The 25,988-nt window shown below is 46.9% G+C and overlaps 1 protein-coding gene across 1 annotated transcript in view; it reads left to right on the top strand.

The window, feature by feature from the left end:
* LRRC56 (leucine rich repeat containing 56) overlaps positions 1-25,988 on the top strand; it is a 133,983-nt gene that overhangs the window by 3,331 nt on the left and 104,664 nt on the right. Inside the window, exon 2 of the mRNA XM_069965484.1 lies at positions 19,697-19,738. The gene's annotated coding sequence lies outside the window, so the exon portion shown is untranslated. The remainder of the gene's footprint in view (positions 1-19,696; positions 19,739-25,988) is intronic.

The following is a 25,988-nucleotide window of genomic DNA, read 5'->3' as shown; positions in this document are numbered from 1 at the left end:
GGGGTTAATCCTGGATGGTCGCTATGTTTCACCTGTATTCAGCTATTACACCTACTAGGACTGAGGGAAGTTCATGTCTCACTATCTGAGTCATGGAAAAACCAGGGATGTGTTGTGATCTCCAGCAAAGGTAGTTGCTGGGGATGTATTGATAAAATGTGTTTGGGCCTGGTTTTTAGGAATGGATGGCAGGCTTGGTAGTGGGGCTGTCCATTCCACTTCCTCCACTCCAGATATTGTTTGGCATCAGACGCCACAGGTGCTGAGGCTGGATCATCAGCAGCTTCATAAAGTGTTGCAGAGCCATGGACAGAGTGAGGCTGGGTGCAGCTGAGTGTGCTGGAAGGCTGCTAGCCTCAGGAGAAGCCATATACCTGACCAAGGTAAAACACTGGACTGTATATAATATGTTACGTTCGTGCGACTGCAGTGAGTCGTAGGGTATAGACAGGGCCGTCTTCTGTTTAGTTAGTGCTGGACAAGCAGAGTTTATTTTGTGTTATGCCTAAAGCCAAGGCTGTTTATTTGCTTTCTTGCATGGGATAATAAACGCAGGCAAAGCCTGTACTTGGACTTATTCGTTTGAGCCTGTTGACTGCTGTTCACACTGCAATCCTGCACTCTACCGAGCAAATCCTCCCACATATGGTGCTTCGGAGCGGGCAGTGAAAAAAAACAAAACAAAAAAAAAAAACGCAGTCTTAAAGAGAGACACACTGTAAAGACTTTTTTGTGACCTGTGTATGTCTTGGGTGAAAACTGCAGGTGAACTGCATAAGAAGACTGCTGCAATGGAGGACCTGGTCAGACAAATGGTTCAGGCCAATCTGCAGCAAAAAGAAACTAATCTCCAACAGCGAGAGGAGACTAAAGCAATCATTCAGGCCATGCAGCAGCAGCAGCAAGCACAGGCTCAGGCCATGCAGCAGCAAGCACAAACTCAAGCCCTGCAGCAGCAGCAAATACAGGCCCAGGCTAATGTACAACAGCAGGAGACAAATCGTCTACTGATGGAACAAGTGGCTGCACTGAGAGATGCAGTATCTGCACAGCGGAATGCAACTACTGAGGGGCAAAACGCAAATATGCAAGGAGCCCGAGGAGTGCAACCATCCGTGAGGGCCACAGTGCAAGCTGCACTACAAAAGATGACTCCTACAGATGACGTAGAAGCATATCTCACCATCTATGAGAGAGTTGCTGAGCGTGAAAGGCTACCCGTGGACCAGTGGGCAGATGTAGTGGCGCCTTTCCTAACAGGCGAATCCCAAAAGGCCTACTATGACCTGAACGAGCTGGACTCTCGGGACTATGCCAAGCTAAAGGCAGAGATCCTTGCTCGGATGGGGGTAACCATGCAGGTGCGTGCAGGCCGAGTGCACGCCTGGACTTTCTCAGAAAGCCTACCCCCACGGTCCCAGATGCATGACCTTATCCACCGAGTGACAAAGTGGCTACAGCCAGAAAAGTGCACTCCAGCGCAAGTGGTCGAGAGCGTCGTCCTGGATAAGTTCAACCGCTCCTTGCCGCCTAGGATACAGCGCTGGGTTGGACAAGCCGGGCCTACTGATGCAGACCAGCTGGTGAACTTAGTGGAGAGGTATCGTGCCACAGAGGAGCTGCTACAGACCTCCACAAGCCGGAGCAGTGCCAAGGAGACCAAGTCGGCCAAAGGAACTGGTAAGACTGCTCCATTTACTGCTGGTGGGAGTCGTGTTGTAAAGGGAGGTGGCTCAGAGGGTCAGTCAGCGGTTGGGCCACAACGTGGGTCTCAAAACAGAGACCAAGGCCGCATACAATGTTGGCGGTGCCATGACTGGGGTCACATAGCGGCTCATTGTCCCCTCACCACCGAGCCCATGGATTGCAACGCCTCCAAACGCGTCTCCCTATATGCACGCCCCATTTTGGCCGCAGAAACTATGACCGAGACTGAGCCACAGATGTGCACTGTGTGCATTGGGGGATATCCCGTCCCGGCTCTGCTGGACTCTGGAAGTCTTGTGACACTAGTGCATGGAACTTGGTCAATTCGGGGGCATACAGTGGAAGGAAAGTTGGGGTACTATGCATACATGGGGACACTCGGGAATACCCCACTGCTGTTATTTGCATGGACACACCCTGTGGTACAACTACACATGAAGTGGGGGTTGTTAAATCTCTTATACATAAGGTGATACTTGGAAGGGACTTTCCATTATTTTGGGACTTGTGTGGAGGGGAAGGCACACATGGTCTGCTGAAAATGTTAATATTGGTAATAATGTGTGTCAGGGAGTAACCCCCGAACCATATGACCCAGATACTGAGGTACCAGCTGTAGGGGTGACTCCAAGTGCAGATGACAGTCTTCCCCTAGCTGTACTGGCTGGTGACACTCAGAATGAGGAGGAAGCTCTGGACATGCCAGAACTAGAGGTATCACGTGACAATTTTGGGACCGCTCAACTTAGTGATCCCACATTGCTAAGGGCCCGTGAAAATGTAAAAATGATAAATGGTGTATCTCAGGTCCCGGGGGCGAACAAGGAATACCCCTACATGGCTGCTAACAATGACCTACTGTACAGAGTAGATAAGGTAAGAGGGGAGGAGCTGGAACAGCTAGTTGTACCCCAACCATATCGCCGTGTAGTCTTAGAGTTGGCTCATAAACATGTGCTAGGTGGTCACCTGGGGTGTGAAAAGACCAGAGAACGGGTCTTACAAAGGTTCTATTGGCCCGGGATACATGAGGATGTTAAAAGATATTGTGGCTCATGTCCTGTGTGTCAGCTAACTGCCCCCATGTCTCATTTTAGGAGCCCTTTGGTACCCCTACCGATTATAGAGGTACCTTTTGACAGGATCGCTATGGATCTAGTTGGCCCAGTAGTGAAGTCTGCTAGGAGACATCAATATATATTGGTTGTGTTAGACTATGCCAAACGGTATCCTGAGGCTGTACCCTTGCGAAATACCTCCTCGAAACTCATTGCCAGGGAGCTCTTCCATATGTTTTCCCGTACAGGCATACGCAAGGAGATCCTCACGGACCAGGGGACGCCATTTATGTCAAAGATCATGAAGGAGATGTGTAAGCTACTAAAAATTAAGCATCTACGTACATCAGTGTATCATCCCCAGACTGATGGCCTGGTGGAAAGATTTAACAAAACTTTGAAAGGCATGTTAAAAAGGGTGGTTAGCAAGGATGGGAAGGACTGGGATTGTTTGTTACCATATTTGATGTTTGCAATCCGTGAGGTACCTCAGTCTTCCACAGGTTTTTCTCCATTCGAACAAGTGTATGGTAGACACCCACGCGGCCTTCTTGACATCGCCAAAGAAACCTGGGAAAATGAACACACCCCCACAAAAGTGTCATAGAGCACATTACACTGATGCAGGACAGAATAGCGGCGGTCATGCCCATAGTGAAGGAACACTTAGAGAAGGCACAAGAGGCACAGAGTCGGGTCTATAACAGGGCAGCTAAAGTCAGGACCTTTAACCCGGGTGACAGAGTGTTGGTATTGGTACCCACTGTAGAAAGTAAGTTTCTGGCTAAGTGGCAAGGGCCCTATGAGGTAATTGAGAGAGTGGGGGAGGTCAATTACAAAGTGTACCAGCCTGGCAGGAGAAAGCTTGAGCAGATATACCATGTGAATTTGCTCAAACCCTGGAAAGATAGGGAATCTCTTTCAGCTGTGGGCATGCCGAATAGTGATGTTTCAGTAAAGTCTAGTGAGAAGGAACCAGAAGTACGTATCTCAGAGACCCTGTCTAAAGTGCAAAGGCAGGAAACAAAAGAGTTTGTGCTTCAAAACAGTGATGTTTTTTCGGAAGTCCCTGGGCGTACATCAGTAATCAAACATGACATTGTCACTGAGCCACAGGTACGGGTCCATTTGAAACCGTACAGGGTACCCGAGGCTCGTAGACAAGCCATATCAGAGGAGGTCCGAAAGATGTTGGACCTTGGGGTTATTCAAGAGTCAAAGAGTGATTGGTCAAGTCCCATTGTCCTGATTCCCAAACCAGATGGTACACTGAGGTTCTGCAATGACTTCAGAAAGCTGAATGAGGTCTCAAAATTTGACTCTTACCCAATGCCACGGGTTGATGAGCTGATAGAGAGACTGGGACATGCAAGATTTTTCTCTACATTAGACTTGACTAAAGGGTATTGGCAGGTACCACTCACTGACAGCGCCAAAGAGAAGACTGCTTTTGTTACCCCTGATGGTCTTTTTCAGTATGTCTGTCTTCCCTTTGGGCTACATGGGGCTCCTGCAACTTTCCAAAGATTGATGGATGTTGTCTTGAAACCTCACCGTAGATATGCATCCGCATATCTAGACAACATCATTATCTTTAGTAATGATTGGGAAAGTCACTTGGCAAAGGTACAGGCTGTAATTGATTCTCTCAGGGCTGCAGGGTTGACGGCCAACCCTAAAAAGTGTGCGTTGGGTTTGGAGGAGGCACGTTATCTGGGGTACATTATAGGAAGAGGTGTCATAAAGCCCCAAGTTAATAAAGTAGAGGCCATCCAAACCTGGCCCCAGCCAGTGACTAAGAAGCAGGTGAGAGCTTTTTTAGGTATTGTGGGCTACTACCGCAGATTCATCCCTAACTTTGCCACCATTGCAGCTCCCCTGACAGATCTAACCAAGGGAAGTAGATCCATTATGGTAAAGTGGAGTGAAGAGGCTGAGCGGGCGTTCCAAAAGTTGAAGTCCGTCCTCTGCAGAGAACCAGTCCTAATTACTCCCGACTTCACCAAAATGTTTGTGGTACAGACAGATGCTTCCGATGTGGGTTTAGGGGCTGTCCTGTCCCAAGAGGTTGGGGGTGAGGAGCACCCAGTCACCTATCTTAGTAGGAAGCTTACACCCGCAGAGAGAAATTACAGCATCGTTGAACCTGAGTGTCTGGCGATAAAATGGGCACTAGAGACCTTGAGATATTACCTGCTGGGTCGACACTTCAGGTTGGTAACAGACCATTCCCCTCTCACCTGGATGAGCCAGACTAAAGAGAGAAATGCACGGGTAACAAGGTGGTTTCTCACACTGCAGAACTTTTAAGTTTACCGTAGAGCACAGGGCTGGCAAACTACAAGGGAATGCTGATGCCTTGTCTAGAACCCACTGTTTCTTGGCTAAAGGTGTTCGGCCCCCACAGGTTCGAACAGAGGGGGAGGGTATGGATGGCAGGCTTGGTAGTGGGGCTGTCCATTCCACTTCCTCCACTCCAGATATTGTTTGGCATCAGACGCCACAGGTGCTGAGGCTGGATCATCAGCAGCTTCATAAAGTGTTGCAGAGCCATGGACAGAGTGAGGCTGGGTGCAGCTGAGTGTGCTGGAAGGCTGCTAGCCTCAGGAGAAGCCATATACCTGACCAAGGTAAAACACTGGACTGTATATAATATGTTACGTTCGTGCGACTGCAGTGAGTCGTAGGGTATAGACAGGGCCGTCTTCTGTTTAGTTAGTGCTGGACAAGCAGAGTTTATTTTGTGTTATGCCTAAAGCCAAGGCTGTTTATTTGCTTTCTTGCATGGGATAATAAACGCAGGCAAAGCCTGTACTTGGACTTATTCGTTTGAGCCTGTTGACTGCTGTTCACACTGCAATCCTGCACTCTACCGAGCAAATCCTCCCACTATATATATATATATATATATACATACATACACACACACACACACGTGTGTGTGTATCGCCAACAGCCATAGGCCCAGATTCAACAGGTTTGACACCAAAGTAGTTGTGTCAATTTGTAAAGCAAGTGCCAGTGAGGTGTCAATTTAATGAAAATTGGACACATTTTTGGATAATGGAACTGGGGTAAAGCCTTCTTGAATCTGGGCCTTTTTAAATGTCCTTTTTTCACCTCATGGATTCTGTAGGTGAGGTTCTCTGTCTATTTTACCGTATCCGTATCCTGCTAGACTAGCTGTAATGTTAGAGGGTTTTTTGTAACGTTGACTGTCCTGTGCTGAACTCTACATCAACATGTTGTCATGTTTAACCCCTTCACGTCAGCCATCTGTATATATACGTTCCTATTGCACATGCCCCGTGCAGTAGGAATGTACATATACGTTCCTGACTGACAGGGGCTTTGTGATGAGAATGGGATCGCTGCAGGGACAGCGATCCCGCTCTCATCTGTGTACAGCACCGGAGATAATGAGGATCAGCTGCGATTCCGCAGCTGACCCCCATTAACCCCTTAGTGGTCACTAATGGGCCGGTGCCGCCACTGTATTTCATCTCCCCCCACAATGAATCCACGGTGGGGGGAGATGAAATAAGTAAAAATCAGACCCCAGATCAGCCCCCTAGTGCCCCAGTCACTAACCCCCCCTCCCGCGGCGGCCATCGGATCCAAGATGGCCACCGCGATCACTGTGAACAGACTAATGTCTGTTCACAGTGATAGAAAAAGGAATGAAAGCCCCATGCACCGGAGGTAGCGGAGAGCATGGGGCAGTCATCGGGACCCCCCCTGCGGGGTCCCGGTAGAAGTGATCAGCGGTATATACTATATACCGCTGATCACTTGTGCCATGTGCCGCCGGCACTTTTTATCCCCTGTCACCATGAATGATTGGTGAGAGGGGATAAAAAGTGATGTCACCGGAGGTAGCGGAGAGCATGGGGCAGTCATCGGGACCCCCCCTGCGGGGTCCCGGTAGAAGTGATCAGCGGTATATACTATATACCGCTGATCACTTGTGCCATGTGCCGCCGGCACTTTTTATCCCCTGTCACCATGAATGATTGGTGAGAGGGGATAAAAAGTGATGTCACCCCCCCCCCCTTCCCCATATACTCACCTGCTCCTGGAGCTCCTTCCTCTTCCGTGTCCTGGCTGGTTATGAAGTGCGCATGCGCTCCACAACCAGCCAAGCTCTGAAAATTTAAAGTGACAGAGACCAATTTGGTCTCTGTCACTGAACTATGATTACTGTGATAGAAAATATCACAGTAATCATAGTAATACAGTGAACATGAATGTATAAAGTACAAAAAGTGACAAACATACAAAAAAATAAAACACACACTTTTTATTATAGTAATAATTGCAGTTTACTCCCAAATTACCCCTAACCCCCCCCCCCAGATTACCCGTAACCACCGCAGGTTGCCCGTAACCACCGCACGTTGCCCATAACCACGTCAGATTGCACGTAACCCCCCAGATTACCAGTAACCACCGCACGTTGCCAGTAACCACCGCACGTTGCCAGTAACCACCGCACGTTGCCAGTGACCCCCTCCAGATTGTCCGTAATCACCCCAGATTGCCTGTAACCACCCCAAATTACATGTAACCACCCCAGATTAGCTATAAGCATTTCACTCTATCCGTAACAATTCTAGATTGTCTGTAACCCCCCCAGGTTGCCCGTAACCACCCCAGGTTGCCCGTAATCATGCCAGATTACATGTAACCCCCCAGATTGCACGCAACCACCGCAGGTCGCCTCTGACCACCGCAGGTCGCCTCTGACCACCGCACGTCGCCTCTGACCACCGCACGTCGCCTCTGACCACCGCACGTCGCCTCTGACCACCGCACGTCGCCTCTGACCACCGCACGTCACCTTGCCTCTTACCCCAAATTACCAGTGACCCCCTCCAGATTGCCCGTAACCACGGCAGATTACAGGTACCCACCTCTGATTACCTATTAGCACTTCAGTTTATCCGTAACCACAGCAGGTTGCCTGTAACCACCCCAGATTGTCCGTAACCACCCCACGTTGTCCGTAACCACCCCACGTTGCCTGTAACCACAGCAGGTTGCCTGTAACCACCCTAGATTGTCCGCAACCACCCCAGATTGTCCGCAACCACAGCAGGTTGCCTGTAACCATACCAGATTGTCTGTAACCACAGCAGGTTGTCCGTAACCACCCCAGGTTGCCTCTAACCACAACAGGTTGCCTCTAACCACCCCAGGTTGCCTCTAACCACCCCAGGTTGTCGTAACTACAGCAGGTTGCCTGTGACCACCCCATGTTGACCGTATCCACCCCAGATTACCCGTAACCACCCCAGATTACCCGTAACCACCCCAGATTGCCCGTAACCACCTCAGACTGCCCGTAACCACCTCTAGATTACCCGGAACCACCCCAGACTGTCCGTAACCACCCCACATTACCTCTAATCTAATTTTATTATTGTATTTTAGTAACTGCGATATTCTAATAACTGTTACTAGCTGCGGTTTTGCTCCAGCAAATTGGCGCTCCTTCCCTTCTGAGCCCTGCTGTGTGCCCATACAGTGGTTTATGCCCACATATGGGGTACCGTTGTACTCAGGAGAACGTGCGTTACAGATTTTGGGGTACATTTTTTTCTCCTGTTCCTTGTGAAATTTCAAACTAAACCAACATATTTTTGGAAAAATTCAAGTTTTTCATTTTTACTGGCCAATTTTGAATACTTTCCTCTAATACCTGTGGGGCCAAAATGCTCATCCTACCCCAAGATGAATTCTTTGAGGGGTGTACTTTCCGAAATGGGGTGACTTTTGGGGGGATTCTATTCTGTAGACATTACAGGGGCTCTGCAAACGCACCTGGCGCTCAGAAAATTCTTCAGAAAAATCTGCAGAGAAAATGCTAATTGGCGCTCCTTCCCTTCTGAGCCTCGCTGTGTGCCCATACAGTGGTTTATGCCCACATATGGGGTACCGTTCTACTCAGGAGAACCTGCGTTACAGATTTTGGGGTGAATTTTCTCTCCTGTTCCTCGTGAAATTGAGAAATTTCAAACTAAAGGAACATATTATTGGAAAAATTCGAGTTTTTCATTTTTACTGTCTACTTTTGAATACTTTCCTCTAATACCTGTGGGGTCAAAATGCTCACCACACACCAAGATGAATTCTTTGAGGGGTGCACTTTCCAAAATGGGGTGACTTATGGCGAGATTTTACTCCGCTGGCACTACAGGGGCACTGCAAACCCACCTGGCGCTCAGAAGCTTCTTCAGCAAAATCTGCATTGAAAAAGCTAATTGGCGCTCCTTCCCTTCTGAGCCCTGATGTGTGCCCATACAGTGGCTTATACCGACATATGAGGTACCTTTTTACTCAGGAGAACCTGCGTTACAAATTTTGGGGTACTTTTTTTCTCTTTTTCCTCGTGAAATTGAAAAATTTCAAACTAAACAAACATATTATTGGAAAAAATTTGAGTTTTTCATTTTTACTGTCTAATTTTGAATACTTTCCTCTAACACCTGTGGGGTCAAATTGCTCATCTTACCCGAAGATGAATTCTTTGAGGGGTGTACTTTCCAAAATGGGGTGACTTATGGGGTTTTTTCTCTCTGCTGACACTACAGGGGCTCTGCAAATGCACCTGGCGGAAACTTCTTCAGCAAAATCTGCAATGGAAAAGCTAATTGGCGCTCCTTCCCTTCTGAGCCCCGCTGTGTGCCCATGCAGTGGTTTACGCCCACATATGGGGTACCGTAGTACTCAAGAGAACCTGTGTTACAAATTTTGGGGTGCTTTTTCTCTCATGTTCCTTTTGAAAATGAGAAACTTTAAATGTATATATTATTGGAAAATTTTAATTTTTCATTTTTTTACGGCCTAATGGTGAATATTTTCCTCCAGCCCCTGTAGGGTTAAAATGCTCATTATACCCCTAGATTAATTCTTTAAGGTTTCTAGTTTCCAAAATGGGGTCACTTATGGGGGTTTCCAGTATACAAACCTCCTAAATCAACTTAAAATAAGAACTGGTCCCTAAAAAAATCAGTTTTGGAAACTTTCACGAAAATGTGGTAATTTGCTGATAAAATTTCTAAGCCCCGTAACACCCTAAAAAAGTAAAATATGTTTATGAAATGAAGCCAGAATAAAGAGGACATATCGGTAATGTGACTTAGTAACTAATTTATGTAATACAACTTTCTTTTTTTAGAAGCAGAGAATTTCAAAGTTCATAAAATGCTAATTTTTTCAATTTTTCATGATATTTTGATGTTTTTCACAAAAAACACACAAAGTAGTGACCAAATTTTGCCACTAATATAAAGTGCCATATGTGACGAAAAAACAATCTCAGAATCGCTAGCATATGTTAAAGCATCACTGAGCTATAAGCGCATAAAGTGAGATAGGTCAGATTTTGAAAAATGAGCCTGGTCTTTTAGGTGCAAATAGGCTTGGTCTTGAAGGGGTTAAAGAATGATTTTTACAAACGTGCATATCCTCAGCTTCAAACTTCATTTGTCTGTACTAGGTCCTTCTGGGTCCAAAAGAATACTACTCCTACTAATGCCCCCACCGTCAATTGACTATTTGGAAACATACTGGATGGAATCAAGAGCTGCGGAAGCTGCCATCTCAACTTGTCTGTTTTTAACAATACTGGCCTGAGAGCCATCAACTGCTGCCTTCTTCTGCTCCTCAACTGGTCTGTTTTTAATAATACTGACATTGAATCAATCAACTGCTGCCTCCTCCTCAAGTAGCCTCTCCTCGATAATACTGGCCTTGAATCAATCAACTGCTGCCTCATCCTCCTCAATTAGCCTCTCCTCGATAATACTGGCCTTGAATCAATCAACTGCTGCCTCCTCCTCCAGTAGCCACTCCTCGATAATACTGGCCTGGAATCAATCAACTGCTGCTTCCTCCTCAATAAAGCCTCTCCTCGATAATACTGGCCTTGAATCAATCAAATGCTGCCTCATCCTCCTCAATTAGCCTCTCCTCGATAATACTGGCCTGGAATCAATCAAATGCTGCCTCATCCTCCTCAATTAGCCTCTCCTCGATAATACTGGCCTGGAATCAATCAACTGCTTCCTCCTCCTCCTCAATTAGCCTCTCCCCGATAATACTGGCCTTGAATCGATCAACTGCTGCCTCCTCCTCAAGTAGCCTCTCCTCGATAATACTGGCCTTGAATCGATCAACAGCTGCCTCCTCCTCAAGTAGCCTCTCCTCAATAATACTGGACTGGAATCAATCAACAGCTGCCTCCTCCTGCTGCTCAACTTGTCTCTTCTCAACAATACTGGCCTGAGAGGCGAGCAATCAACTGCTGCCTCCTCCTGCTGCTCAACTTGTCTCTTCTCAACAATACTGGCCTGAGTGCAATCAAGTGCTGCCGCATCCTCCTTGTAAACTTTTTTTTCAATATTTTTTGTCACTATTTTGGCACTTTTATTCACTATATTTTATTAAAATTATTCTTATTAGTATTATTATTTTTTTTCTTATTATTTTTGTACTTTTTTCCCCCCACTTTTTTCATTGTAATATCAACTGCAACTAAACGAAACTATACCCTGTCACACTCCCACTATTGTAGCTGCAATTATTCAGCCGTTAGAGCAAGGTTCATTTTTGGTTCGGTTCGGACCAATACAAACTTCACGAAAGTTCATCGGATCAAACCGAACCGAACTTTTGAAAAGTTCGCTCATCCCTAATTAGAACTTCTGTAAATATTTTATAACAGAATATCGCTCATGAGACAATTAGACATAATAGTATCATCTCACTTTATTATTAATGATGCCAAGGTAAACGCCTTAAGTACATAACCTTAAGTACATAACCTATTTTAGGCTTCAGGTAACCGCCTCACCATTCAAATCTGATGTGTCACATTATGTGGTGACCACTTTGGGATATTTCTTCTAATGCTAGTAAATCTGAGAATGTTGTCTCATTTCACATTGTACTTTCTGTTGGTGATAAAGTTTAGTCAATAAATTCATGGTTTATTTGTGAAAAAGCATTTTTTACAACGTGACATTCTCCGCTTGTAAGAAACATAGTCATGTCCCATAAATCAGTTAATAATTGACATTTACCATATGGCTACTTTATGTTGGCATTGTTTGGTAAATGCCCTTTTAATTTTTTATGATCCTAAAAGGCTTTTAAATTTAACAGCAATATTGCACATTTTCAAGAACATTTGTAAAAGTTCCAAGTTGACTTTCAGAGGCCTGTATGTTAAAACTCCCAAATAAGTCACCCCATTAAAAAAAAAAAAAAAAAAAAGAACTCCACAAAGAATTCGGAACAGCATTCGGGAAGTCTGTTAACCTTTTAGGTAGTTCACAGAAATTAAAGCAAACAATCCACAAACTGTCCAGCTGCCCATTCCGTCAATATTTTTCAATGTTTATGAGAAAATATTGACAGAATGAGCGGTCGGTTGGGTAGTGGATTGCGCTGTCGCAATCTCTCCGCTGCTGTATCTCCTGATCAGTGAGCCCTGATGTGATCAATAACTTTTGATATGTTTGATGACATGTGACAGTGACCATTTAATCAGAACTGGAGATGAAATGTGTGGGTTTTTTAAAACATTTAACTGTAATTTATAAAAGGTATCCAACATAGCAATTTAATATTTATTATTTTTTGTCACAGCCACAGCTCCTCCTGCTCCCAGTCATCAGGGACTGGCGCCGCTATTCCTTCAGCCCTGCAGGGCGCCTCACATGTCCACACTCCTGCTCCCCGTCTGTGGCAACCTCACTGTTGGCTTGCACAAACCCCGCCCCCTGGGGCGCGTGCGCTGATTCTCTGTGATTTAAGGGGGACAGTACATCCCTCATTGGTAGTGTGCACCAAACATCTCCCTATAAATTACAGCCCTGCCCTGACCCTTACGTTGGAGCCTCTGCATGCTTCCCTTAGCATGAGGTCTCAGCTCTACATTATTCCTGCTCGTGGTTCCTGCCATCTGCAGCTCCAGCCGCTAGTCTTGCTGTGTACCTGCTGCCTGCGGTTCCAGGCATGAGTCCTGCTGTGGTCCTGCTTGCTCATGTGTCTCCGGCTGCACCTCGCCCGCCCACTGTTAGCTAGCCTAGCCAGGGGTAGCGACCTGGGGGTCGTCTGTTGCAGCAAGTCCATCCCGCCATTGCGGCGGGCACTGGTGAAGACCCTTAGACCCCACTCCCTGGTGCAGCTTACGCCATTGCTAGTGGTCCAAGACGCCAGTCATTACACCCTTATTACCTTATTTTCATAAATCCCTTATGTAGCCCTAATGCATTACTTGACGAGAGGCCTCAGAAATAAAGGACAACCTCGTAGCATTTGCGGCCTTCTTTTAGAGTGTTTTTCAGGCAACATTAACTTTGCAAAGGAGATGAGGTACCAAAATATAGGAAACACCCCCAAAAGATGCCATTTACAATGAAGATAATCAGTAGAGATGAGCAAGGTTGAGGTTTATAAGAAGCTGAACCATCTGCTTTTGAATCCCACTGTTTACCCGCCCAATGGATACATCCCAAGAACCTCATGGAAAACTTGGATACAACCTATGGCGTATGGCTGAATCCATGTTTTCAAGGCGGTCCTCGGGATGTATCCACCTTCTCCACAGAGTAAGCAGACATCGGGATTCAAAAGCCGATGGCTCAGCCCACCGCAGCCACTGATTGGCTGAGCGTGATGTCAGTAAGCCTCCAAAACAAGCCAGAGCGTGGACTGGTAATGTATACACCAGGCTGCCACACGTTAAAGGGGCCGGCATTTACATACTCGCAGCGGGATTACAATTCCGCTGTTAGTATGTAATCCAATTCAAACTAACAGTATGGGAATTGCAGCGGATTTCGTTGTGAATTTGCAGCGTGAAATCCACTGCAATTCCGTTATGTGGGAACCCACCCTAAAGTCATAATAGTCATGATTTTAACAATCTGAGGAGGAAAAAATAAAAACACAGACATTGAATTCAGCTTGGCCATTGAAGATTCTCTATTCTCTTGGCCATTAAGACATTCTCTAAATAAGAATATGATAGTTGTATCGTGCTCATAGTTTGCAAATATGAATGACCTGTTTTATCTAGATGAGTCATAGAACACACAGTGCCTGGTACTTCAGGAAGTTAATCTTTCTAGGAAATTACCAGCAAATGGTTGCACAATACCAAAGTCTGTTAAGTTAACCTGTAAAATGAAGCAAATCTAATAAAGAAGACTATAACTCAAGCAATAAAACAGACGCACACTAATAACACTGGATGTGCCAAAGTGAAGAATAGAATGGACCGGGTACAAGGACAGCACAATCCAACCAGACAGAAACACATAGGGAGAGAATGATCAAACTGGTGTAAAGTAGAATTGTCTTAGTTGCCCCTAGCAACCAATCAGATTTCACTTTTCCTTCCTCACAGACTCTTTGGAAAATGAAAGATGGAATCTCATTGGTTGCCGGGGGACACTAAGACAAGTCTACTTTATACCAATTTGATAAATCTCCCCCATAATGTCAATGGCAGAGCACAATGACAAATGGTCTTAAAACAAAACAAAAAATAAATATATCTATATCTATCTATTGCCCCCCCCAAAAGTTATACAAATCACCAATATACACTTATTACGAGAAATGCACATAAAGTGCTTTTTTCCCTGCACTTACTACTGCATCAAGGCTTCACTTCCTGAATAAAGTGGTGATGTCACGACCTGACTCACAGAGCTGTGTGGGCTGTGGCTGCTGGAGAGGATGATGGTGATATTGGTGATTTGTATAACTTTTGAGAGGCAATACAATACACTACTTTAATAAAAAAGAAATTGATGGACTTTAACCCCTTAAGGACAGAGCCAATTTGCATTTAAGGCACTTCCGTTTTTTTCCTCCTTGTGCTTAAAAAGCCATAGCACTTGCATTTTTTCACCCAGACACCCACATGAGCCTAGGGCTGGGCGGTATACCGTGAAAATACAGATACTGTATTAACCGAACTCAACTTTGCCAGGACGGTATCTCCCCATCTGAGCCCTGAGTGCTGCACAGGTTGAAGGAGGTCTCATATGTGCAGGGATGCACAGACAGCACATAGGAGACTTGCACTGTGTCTGAGCAACCCTGCCGCCCGCCCAAAGTTGCCCCCTCGTCCGGCACAGCGCAGCACCCCCGCCCGTGTCAGCTTGTTCCAGCGGCCCCCACCTGCCCGTCTCAGCAGCGTGGTACAGCGTCCACCCACCTGGCACGGCACAGCGGAGCTCCCCACACACCCGGCATGTCAGAATGGCCCATCGTCACCCACCCGCCGCGGCACAGCACAACTGCCCATCTCAGCTTGTTCCAGCGGGCTCTTAACTGTCCCTCTCAGCGGCCTGACATGGCACAGCACAGCGGAGCCCTCCCCCCAATCTGCTCAGTGTGTCAGAGCATGGCCCCCCCGCTAGGCACAGCGGGTGACATCAAAAACACTGAAGCTCGGTCTTCTCAACTCTGACTAATGTCACAGCAGCCACCAAACAGTAAGCACAGGTAGGATGTGTCAGTGGATATTTGAAAACTTGACTCAACTAGTATCCTGGTAGAGATTTAAAGGGGACATGAAGCTAGTAGTGATGAGCGAATAGTGAAATATTTGAATAGTCGATATTCGTACGAATATCTCCCCGATATTCGAATATTCGATCCCATTAAAGTCTATGGGAACAAGTATTCATTTAGTGAAAAACATCTATTCGACCACTATTTTTCGAATATTCGGCGAACTATTCGATAATATTCGATAGCTCGAATACCTTACTATTCGAACGAATATCTATTCGATCGAACAGTATTCGCTTATCACTAGAAGCTAGCTCAACAGGGATGCCAGGGACTGGCCCAGATGTGACATGCAGTTACTATAGCTGTAACAAAACTACAAAGCTCAGCATGCTCTGATGGAAGCTTTAGATAGAATGATAGTAAGAAAAGATATAAACGTGATAGATGGAGAAATTGGAGATAGATAGAAAGATAATCAGCAAAAATTATTCACAATCCATGTGAAAAACAGCAATGTTGATATTTGGCTTGAGAAAAGACCACGGTTGTAGTTAGAAACGTCGCTGTTTTTCACATGGTTTGTGAATAAATCTACACGTTTTCATCCAATTGGAGTGCTGCTACTTTTTGGATATGGAGCGAGAGATAGATATCTTCACCGCATGTCAGTGCAGTGCCATCTACAGCCCCCCCTATAATGTGCCACTCATAGTGTCCCCATAACAGTGCCTTTGCACTGTCACCTATATATAAAATACTATATACCCATCCTATATACTGTATGTCCCTGTACTGTAACCTGTATATACTTTATACCCAAAATACAACGGTGTATATATAACACCATAGGGATAATATGGCCCTCACAATATAAACTAATAAATGAGAACACAAGTTAGGGCTGTGCATAATAAGAGTAATTATTTTATAGATAATGCCACTGTAATGGTGCGTTTACAAAGAAAGATTATCTGGCAGATTTTTGAAGCCAAAGCCAGGAATGGATTTGAAAAGAGGAGAAATCTCAGTCTTTCCTTTATGACCTGTTCTTTGTTAATAGTCAATTCCTGGCTTTGGCTTTAAAGATCTGTCAGATAAATCTGTGTGTGTAAACGCAGCCTTGGTTACCAATCACTAGCAGTTGGCAAAAAGATAAGGGTGGTATTACACGGGCCGATGGGGGCCCGATAATACCCGTAAACGAGCAGCGATCTGCTAGATTGCCGCTCGTTTACTGAGCCTATTACACGGCCCGATAATCGTTAAACAAGGGCTGCAAGGACATCGTTACCAATGTCCTTGCAGCTCTTGCATAACTATATACATAACCCATCCACGTTCCAGGGCTGCTGCTGCTGCGGTCTTCTTCTCCCCGGGTCCCGCGCGCTCTTACATCAGAGTGGCCTGTCAGCTGACAGGCCACTCAGCCAATCACAGGTCACAGGTCAGCTGACAGGCCACTCTGACGTTACAGCGCGCGAGACCCAGGGAGAAGAAGACTGCAGCAGCAGCCCTGGAACGTGGATGGGTAATGTATATGGTTAGTCGCGCCGTCATCGGCTGATCGTTGTATTTATTACATGGAACGATTCGGCCGATTATCGTTCCGTGTAATAGTACCCTAAGTCTCCAATATACTATATACAAATGTACAATAAGACAGGACCAATGTCGGTTGTCTGTTTGTGTCTCGGTCAGATCAGTCTCAACTGTATGTCTGGTCATGTATGTACAGATCGTCTAAAACAATCCTAAAAAGTTCACAATATGCAATCATGTATAAGATACTAAGTGATAATAATAACAACTAAACTTGTATGAATCCAGTAAGTAAAAAGTGTAACAGAGGTACCCCAAAGAAGGGCACACCATCTATAGTCATATACAGCGTGCTGCCAAAACACCCATACTTTATACCCATCATATATATTCTGGGTTCCTATAGTACATAGCTGTATGCTGTATACCTGTATATAGTTGTCCTGTAGTGTGTACATAGCTGTATGCCTGTATATAGACGTCTTGTAGTGTGTACATAGCTGTATGCTGTATACCTGTATATAGACGTCCTGTAGTGTGTACATAGTTGTATGCTGTATACCTGTGTGTATACACGTCCTGTAGTGTGTACATAGCTGTATGCTGTATACCTGTTGTGACAATCTGGGGGTTACTCACTCGCTGGGATCGCCATCTCCTGGGTCTGAGACGGTTGGCACATCACAAATTGCAGTCCAGTCAGCACTGTATGCTTTATACTGACCTCAGTCAGCTTTATTTATCCGTCCAAATAACACAAGACATAGGCAACACTGCCAATAAAATATAACCTGGGCTGTCTAGCCACTGACTACACATTGCAGCTTCCCTAGCTGACTTTCTGAGCCTACTGCTCCACTTGACCAGGTACACTGGTCTCACCCAGACTTCTTGTCTGCAGCTCCCACAGGCCTAGCACTGCCTGTGTTCTCCCACCCTGGGAGCCATCACCTGGGAAGCTCTGGAGTCTCTAATAGAGCTCCACTAGGTGGGTTTCAGAGCCTCATTAGCTCTGAGGCTGGAGTGGAGTATCTGGACCAGGAGCTTCACCTGAACTCCAATTCCCACTCCAGAGACATAGAACTGCCTCTTACAGCCCCACCATGCCACACTGTATATAGACATCCTGTAGTGTGTACATAGCTGTATGCTGTATACCTGTATATAGACGTCCTGTAGTGTGTATATGGCTGTATGCTGTATACCTGTATATAGACGTCTTGTAGTGTGTACATAGCTGTATTCCTGTATATAGACATCCTGTAGTGTGAACATAGCTGTATGCTGTATACCTGTATATAGACGTCCTGTAGTGTGTATATGGCTGTATGCTGTATACCTGTATATAGACGTCCTGTAGTGTGTACATAGCTGTATGCTGTATACCTGTGTGTATACACGCCCTGTAGTGTGTACATAGCTTGGGCTGCTGCTCATTGAGTGACTGTACTTTTTTAAACTTTATTGAAACAAAATATCCCCAATTTGGCACGGCCAAGTGGGTTTGGCTTGTAAAAGGGGCGTGGCTTACAAAAGGGGCGTGCCATAGTTATCATCTAATTATTGTTACCGCAGCTACATATACGATAAACCGCGATATTGATTTAGGCCAATATCGCCCAGCCCTACATGAGCCCTTATTTTTTGGGCCACTAATTGTACTTTGCAATGACAGGCTTAATTTTTTCATTTAGTACAATGCAAAACCAAAAAAAATTCTAAGTGTGGTGAAATTGTAAAAAAAAAAAAATTTTTTTTTTTTATTTGAGGGGTATTTGTTTTTAAGCCCTGGGGTACAACTGACTTGATCGCTTTTTATTACATTTTTTCTGGATTTGATGCGACCAAAAAATGCGCAATTTTGCTCTTTGGAATTTTTGGGCGCTTACGGCCACGGCGATACAAAACCTGTTCATTTATTTTTATTTATAACATGGGGAAAGGGAGGTCATTCAAACTTTTATCAGGGGAGGGTTTTTTTTTTTACTTTTCTTTTTTTTTACACTTATACTAGAAGCCCCCCTGGGGGACTTCTAGTATATGCACACTGATCTCTCATTGAGATCTATGCTGTATAGTTATATAGCATAGATCAATGAGATAGGCTCTGAATTGCTTTCGGCTGCAGCCGAAAGCAATCAAGTACTGAGCCGAGATCAGCACCATTATGGCGCAGGCCCTGGCAGTTACCGGATGTGTGGATCGCTCCTCCGGAGGTAATTCAAACAGAAAGAATTTTAAATGCAGCTGTCAACCTTTGACAGCTGCATTTAAAATGCTGATTAGCGGGCACTGTGATCGGACCGTGCCCGCTAATAGCCGCAGCACCCGGGACCACGGCGGTTAAAACCGGGGTCGCCACGCGGCCCCCTCTGAAGTCCTCGAGGCGACCACAGGGCGTAAGTATACGCCCTGTGTCATTAAGGGGTTATTGTTTCTATATTGGAGCAAGTTTTTAAACAGATTTTTTTCGTATGTACAGTTTTTTTCTACAGTACTTAGGCTAGGTTCACACTGCGTTTTCAGCATCCGTTTAACGGATCCGTTTTTTTTTACGTCCAGAAAAATAGGGTCAGCAACGTTTTTTGGTCAGTTTTGGTCCGCCAAAAAAAACGGATCCGTTTTTTTTTATAATGGAAGTCAATGGAAAAACGGATGCACACAAATGAATCCGTTTTTTGCAATCCGTTTTTCATGCGTTTTTTGCAAAAAACGGATGCGTTAAACGGATGCTGAAAACGCAGTGTGAACCTAGCCTTACCCATTGTTAGAGCCAACATGGACAAGGCCGTGAGTCTCTGTACTGGCCAGATTCCTGTATTTAGTCTTTTTTTTTTTTTTTTTTCAACCAGCACCAGAAAATCTGCCTTCAGAAGACTGGACCTGGATTTCTGGTAAGTTCAGCTATATTTTACAGCATGATAACAACAACAAAAAATAATGTATATTGCAATCTTGCTTTATTTCACATCTACTGTTGATTTAGATTTTGGAAGTTATTGTGTTCAGGAATTTGATATGTACAATTTACTCTTATCCCCATGTTATTGATTAATGTGGTAAAGTAAATGGCTTTGTGGTTTGTCATTTATTTGAAATAAAAAAGTTGGGCTGGCAATATACAGCTGTGTGTTAGGTCTTCAGTATATTATAAATAAATCACCCACCCAGGTTCGATGAAGGAAAAAGAATAGGCTGTTTGTTATGTTCTCCCCAAGAACAGGAATAGCCCTTTAATTATGGTCTATGGCCTAGATTTATCAATGGGTATAAAACAGAAAATAGTTGCCCACTAGTAATTGCCCACAGCAACCAATCAGAGTCAGCTTCCAGCTTCTGTTTAGACTGGTTTCTATTTTACACCCCTTGATAAATCGGTGTCACAGACCGCAAATATTGTCTGCTCGATATTCTGGAAGATAACTGCTATATTGGCACATGTATCTCCTTGTATAAAATTAAATAGATGTTTCTAAGGCAATAGTTGGAGCATTGCCTGTTGGGCTGCTTTCCAGCTGCTCAGATGGCAAATATGATATGTCGGGCTCCTTGTTACAAGGAAGCTTTGTTACAAATTTAAAAGCAACATTTTATTATATTATAAAATTACTAATCTGCAATAAAAGGTTACAAATAAAATTATAACAGTGGCAGTATATAGTGTGGTAATCGCCTTCCTGTCTGAGCAAACCTTTAAAAGGTCACACATATACTTGGAAAACAGTATCCTGGAATTAACTATTTATAGTCTGGAAAACATGTCACTGTCAAAAAACAAGGCAGAAAAGATGTTTTGGTAGATTTCTAAACATGTTAGCGTTTGATGGCACATCCGAGTCTCCTGACCTCAATATCATTGAGCCACTCCGGGCAGATCTCAAGTGCACAATTCATGCAAGACAGCCCAGGCATTTACAGTAACTGAATGCATTTTGCCAAGAAGAATGGGCAGCTTTACCATCTGAGAAAATAAAGAGCCTTATCCAAACTACCACAAAAGACTTGAAGCTGTTGTTGATGTTAAAGGGGACAATACACTGCACTAGGAACTGTATGTAAACGTTTGATCAGGATCATTTGGATGTTTGTGGTTGCTATTATGATTTAAAAAGAGAAAACGCATTTGTTTGACAAAAAATGGCTTCACCCAACCACTAACCATGAGTGGAAAAAAAAATTTTTGTGTTATCTTTCATAGTCTCTAAAAAAAAAAAAAAAAAAGGCCGAGAAAGCAAAAATGCTGCCGGGGTATGTAAACTTTTGTGCACAACTGTATGAGTGTATTAAGTCACATGGTGCTTTGTTAGGGTCTGATGTCACTTAGAGCCAGGGGCGGACACAGACTGCAAAGGGCCCCTGTGTAAAAAATGTTTTTGAGCCCCCATAACCCATTCGTTCCTCCACCTTTCTGCCTTAAAGGCACACACATATGTACGCCTGGGTATCTGGTTTCTCAAGAGAGCCCTACAGCACAGATGCCAGGGCCATGGCCGGATTAAAGAGGGGGCACAAGGGGCACGTGCCCCTGGGCCTCCACCACTTGGGGGCCCCCACCAGCCGGAACCCGGAAGGGGAGTTCTGGAGCAATTTATTTTTTTCTGTTAGACCCCTCCGCCGCCCCGGCGCTAACATCCGCGCCCGGGCGGTTTTGGGGGGGAGGGCTCAGGGGAGTGATGGGTCGGCCGGGGGATCAGGCAGGTACAGAGGCAGGCTGAAAAAGTCTCCCCCATGCAGCGCCGGCGTGAGCTTCCGGTACAGACAGGCCGGAAGCTCACAGTGCAGCCCCGCGATGCCCGAACCTCTCTCCTGTTTGGCAGCGGCGTGATGACGTCACACGCACGCTGCTGAGCAGGGAAGAAGTTCGGGCATCGCGGGGCTGCACTGTGAGCTTCCGGCCTGTCTGTACCGGAAGCTCACGCCGGCGCTGCATGGGGGAGACTTTCAGCCTGTACCTGCCGCCCTGCTGATCCTCCGGCTGGTCTCCCTGCCAGCCAGCTAATCCCCCGGACCCCCGGCTGGTCCCCCTGCCAGCCGGCTAATCCCCCGGACCCCCGGCTGGTCCCCCTGCCACCCAGCTGATCCCTGAGCCCCCCCACCGCTCACTCTTCCCTCCCTGCCTGTCACCTCAGCTGCCCCCACCCATCATCACCCCCTGCCACCCCAATTTACCCCGATCTTCTCCCCCAGCCCCCCGATCTTCTCCCCCTGCAACCCCAGCCGCCCTCCCATCTTCTCCCCCTGCAACCCCAGCCGCCCCCCATCTTCTCCCCCTGCAACCCCAGCCGCCCCCCATCTTCTCCCCCTGCAACCCCAGCCGCCCCCCATCTTCTCCCCCTGCAACCCCAGCCGCCCTCCCATCTTCTCCCCCTGCAACCCCAGCCGCCCCCCCATCTTCTCCCCCTGCAACCCCAGCCGCCCTCCCATCTTCTCCCCCTGCAACCCCAGCCGCCCCCCCATCTTCTCCCACTGCAACCCCAGCCGCCCTCCCATCTTCTCCCCCTGCCACCCCAGCTGCCCGCCCATCTTCTCCCCCTGTTGCCCCCCCTGTTCCCCAGGTTCTCCCCCTCCCCCAGTCGCCCCAGCTGCTCTCCCTGCCCCCCAGCTTCTCCCCCTGCCACCCCAGCTGCCCTCCCATTTTCTCCCCCTGTCACCCCAGCTTCTCCCCCTCCCCCTGCCACCCCAGCTGCCCTCCCATCTTCTCCCCCTGCAACCCCAGCCGCCCCCCATCTACTCCCCCTGCAACCCCAGCCGCCCCCCATCTTCTCCCCCTGCAACCCCAGCCCCCCCCCCCCATCTTCTCCCCCTGCAACCCCAGCCCCCCCCCCCATCTTCTCCCCCTGCAACCCCAGCCGCCCCCCATCTTCTCCCCCTGCCACCCCAGCTGCCCTCCCATCTTCTCCCCCTGTCACCCCAGCTTCTCCCCCTCCCCCTGCCACCCCAGCTGCCCTCCCATCTTCTCCCCCTGCAACCCGAGCCGCCCCCCATCTTCTCCCCCTGCAACCCGAGCCGCCCCCCATCTTCTCCCCCTGCAACCCCAGCCGCCCTCCCATCTTCTCCCCCTGCAACCCCAGCCGCCCCCCCATCTTCTCCCCCTGTCACCCCAGCTTCTCCGCCTCCCCCTGCCACCCCAGCTGCCCTCCCATCTTCTCCCCCTGTCACCCCAGCTGCTCCTCCTGTTCCCCAGGTTCTCCCCCTCCCCGGTCGCCCCAGCTGCTCTCCCTGCCCCCCAGCTTCTTCCCCTCCCCCTGTTGCCCCAGCTGCTATCCCTGCCTCCCTTCCCCAGTCACCCCCAGCTGCCTCCCTTCCCCAGTCACCCCCAGCTGCCTCCCTTCCCCAGTCACCCCCAGCTGCCTCCCTTCCCCAGTCACCCCCAGCTGCCTCCCTTCCCCAGTCACCCCCAGCTGCCTTCCTTCCCCAGTCACCCCCAGCTGCCCGCCTGCAGATGAGTTGTGGTCGGAGAAGTCTTCATGATGGCTGCTCCAGATGGAGAAGAAAGCGAAGTGTGAGCGACGGCAATAGGAGAAGACGTCACCCGTGAGTCATTAGTAACTGCACTATAATCACTTCTATAGTGTGCAGAGCCTGTGCACCATTGGGGTCTTAATGGGTCAGTGTATCGTTTGCGGTAGTGTACTGACACAGCCCCGGGGTCACTACAGTACACTAGCGCAAATTTTTAAACTAGGACCCAACTACAAGAGCTGCAGGCACTACAACTCCCAGCGTATGCTGAGGGCTGCAGACTGTCAGTAAATGCTGGGCGTTGTAGTGCCTGCAGCTGTTGTAGTTGGGTCCTGGGTGCATTATACACTGGATGCTTTGTGGCATATAAGAATACATAGATCTGTGGGGGCTCAGTGTAGGGAAGTGACCCCAGAACATCACTAATAGGGGATAGGGGGAGATGTTTTTGTTCTGTCCCCTATTAGTGATGTTCTGGGGTCACTTCCCTGCACTGAGCCCCCACAGATCTATGTATTCTGATCTGCCACAAGGGATTTGTCACAGATACAGATGAATCCAGGAAAGGAGCGGGTCAGCATGTCACATTTCACTGGTTCTACACTGGTGGGCCCCAGGTGCCCCAGTCCGACACTGGACAGAAGTGGTCCCCAAATTAAGTCCCCGGCCTCCTTCCTTCCTCCATCACGTCTGTTTGATGAGAAGAGCGGGCATCAAGCAAAGCGGCACCCCAGTACCTAGTACTACTGCCAGCCGGGGGGTGCCGCTCAGTAGTACTGGGTGCTGGAGTGCCGGCCTCCAGCACCCAGCACCCAGTATACACCATGCAGGTAACCTGTCAGTGCCGAGGGGAAGGGGGGGGGGGGGGGGGGGAGGGCGCCTCAGCATGCAAAGTGCCTAGGGCAGCATGAACTCTAAATACAGGCCTGGGTGTAGGGTTAACTGTGTGTTGACACATCTCCCGCCCGGCAGGCTCCTCAGACTTCCCCCTGAGGAGAGGACAGCGCGCCGACGGGACCTCAAGTGGTAGGAAACCTGATTTCTTTAGCTGGACGATCTGTCACAGCGGCTGCCATGCTGAAGGAACCAGGAGAGAAGAGCGAAGACCCATCCCCCGCCCAGATCAGGTGAGTATGAGTGAATGGGGTATATTTACTATGGAGGACATTACAGCAGGGGTATATACTATAGAGGACATTACAACAGGGGTATATATACCATGGGGGACATTACAGCAGGGGTATATATACCATGGGGGACATTACAGCAGGGGTATATACTATAGAGGACATTACAGCAGGGGTATTATACTATGGAGGACATTACAGCATGGGGTATATACTATGTATGGGGACACATATCAGAGCAGGGGGTATATACTGTACTATGTATGGGGTCACATATCAGAGCAGGGGGCATATACTATGGGGGCACATTCGAGAAGGTGGTATATACTATGGGGGCACATTAGAGCAGGGGGTATATACTATGTATGGGGACACATATCAGAGCAGGGGGCATATACTATGTAAGGGGGCATATACTATGGGGGCACATCAGAGCACATTCTGATGGAGACACATATCAGAACAGGGGTATATACTATGTATGGGGACACATATCAGAGCATGGGCCATATACTATGGAGGCACATTAGAGCAGGGGGTATATACTATGGGGGCACATTACAGCAGGGGGCACAGCAGGGCTGGACATTATTACTATATGATGGCACAGCAGGGGGCAATATTACTATAGGTGGGCACAACATGAGGACTTTATTACTATACGGAGGCACAACAGGAGATATTATTACTATATGTGGGCACAGGGGACATTATTACTATATGGGAGCACAGCAGGGGATGCTACATACAGGGGACAACCCACACACTCATTAAGAAAAAAGGGAAGGAAATTGAAGGAAATGTGCGGAGCCTGAGATGTTTGTCTTGCAGGTTGTAAAGAGAAGAATTGTAGCTGCAAGAAATCATCCTGGAGGAAAAGGAAAGTGACACCTGAGATTAAAGAAGACGTCACCTGTGAGTCACTAAATTACATGTTTTTTTTTTGTTTTTTTGTAGAAAACTATTTGGTAGGGGGCCCTGAAGTGAAAAGGGAAATATTGCTCTTTGCCATAATACACACGCTGCTTTTTAATAGCAGAGTTTTACTGTATCAGCTGAAATTGTGGCAAAACTGCATGAGAAAATAATTCTGTAGTCTGTGTGCAGCATATGGTATATACTGTATACAGTCTGTGTGCAGCATGTGGTATATACTGTATATAGTCTGTGTGCAGCATATGATATATAGCCTGTGTGCAGCATATGGTATATACTGTATATAGCCTGTGTGCAGCATATGGTATATACTGTATATAGCCTGTGTGCAGCATATGGTATATACTGTATATAGCCTGTGTGCAGCATATGGTATATACTGTATATAGCCTGTGTGCAGCATATGGTATATACTGTATATACTCTGGGTGCAGCATAAGGTATATACTGTATATAGCCTGTGTGCAGCATATGGTATATACTGTATATAGTCTGTGTGCAGCATATGGTATATACTGTATACAGTCTGTGTGCAGCATGTGGTATATAGCCTGTGTGCAGCATATGGTATATACTGTATATAGTCTGTGTGCAGCATATAGTATATACTGTATATAGC

Source organism: Dendropsophus ebraccatus, chromosome 4, assembly GCF_027789765.1.
Source record: "Dendropsophus ebraccatus isolate aDenEbr1 chromosome 4, aDenEbr1.pat, whole genome shotgun sequence".
NCBI lineage: Eukaryota > Metazoa > Chordata > Amphibia > Anura > Hylidae > Dendropsophus > Dendropsophus ebraccatus.
The sequence above is the reverse complement of the archived record's forward strand: the minus strand, read 5'-3'. Positions and strand labels throughout refer to the sequence as shown.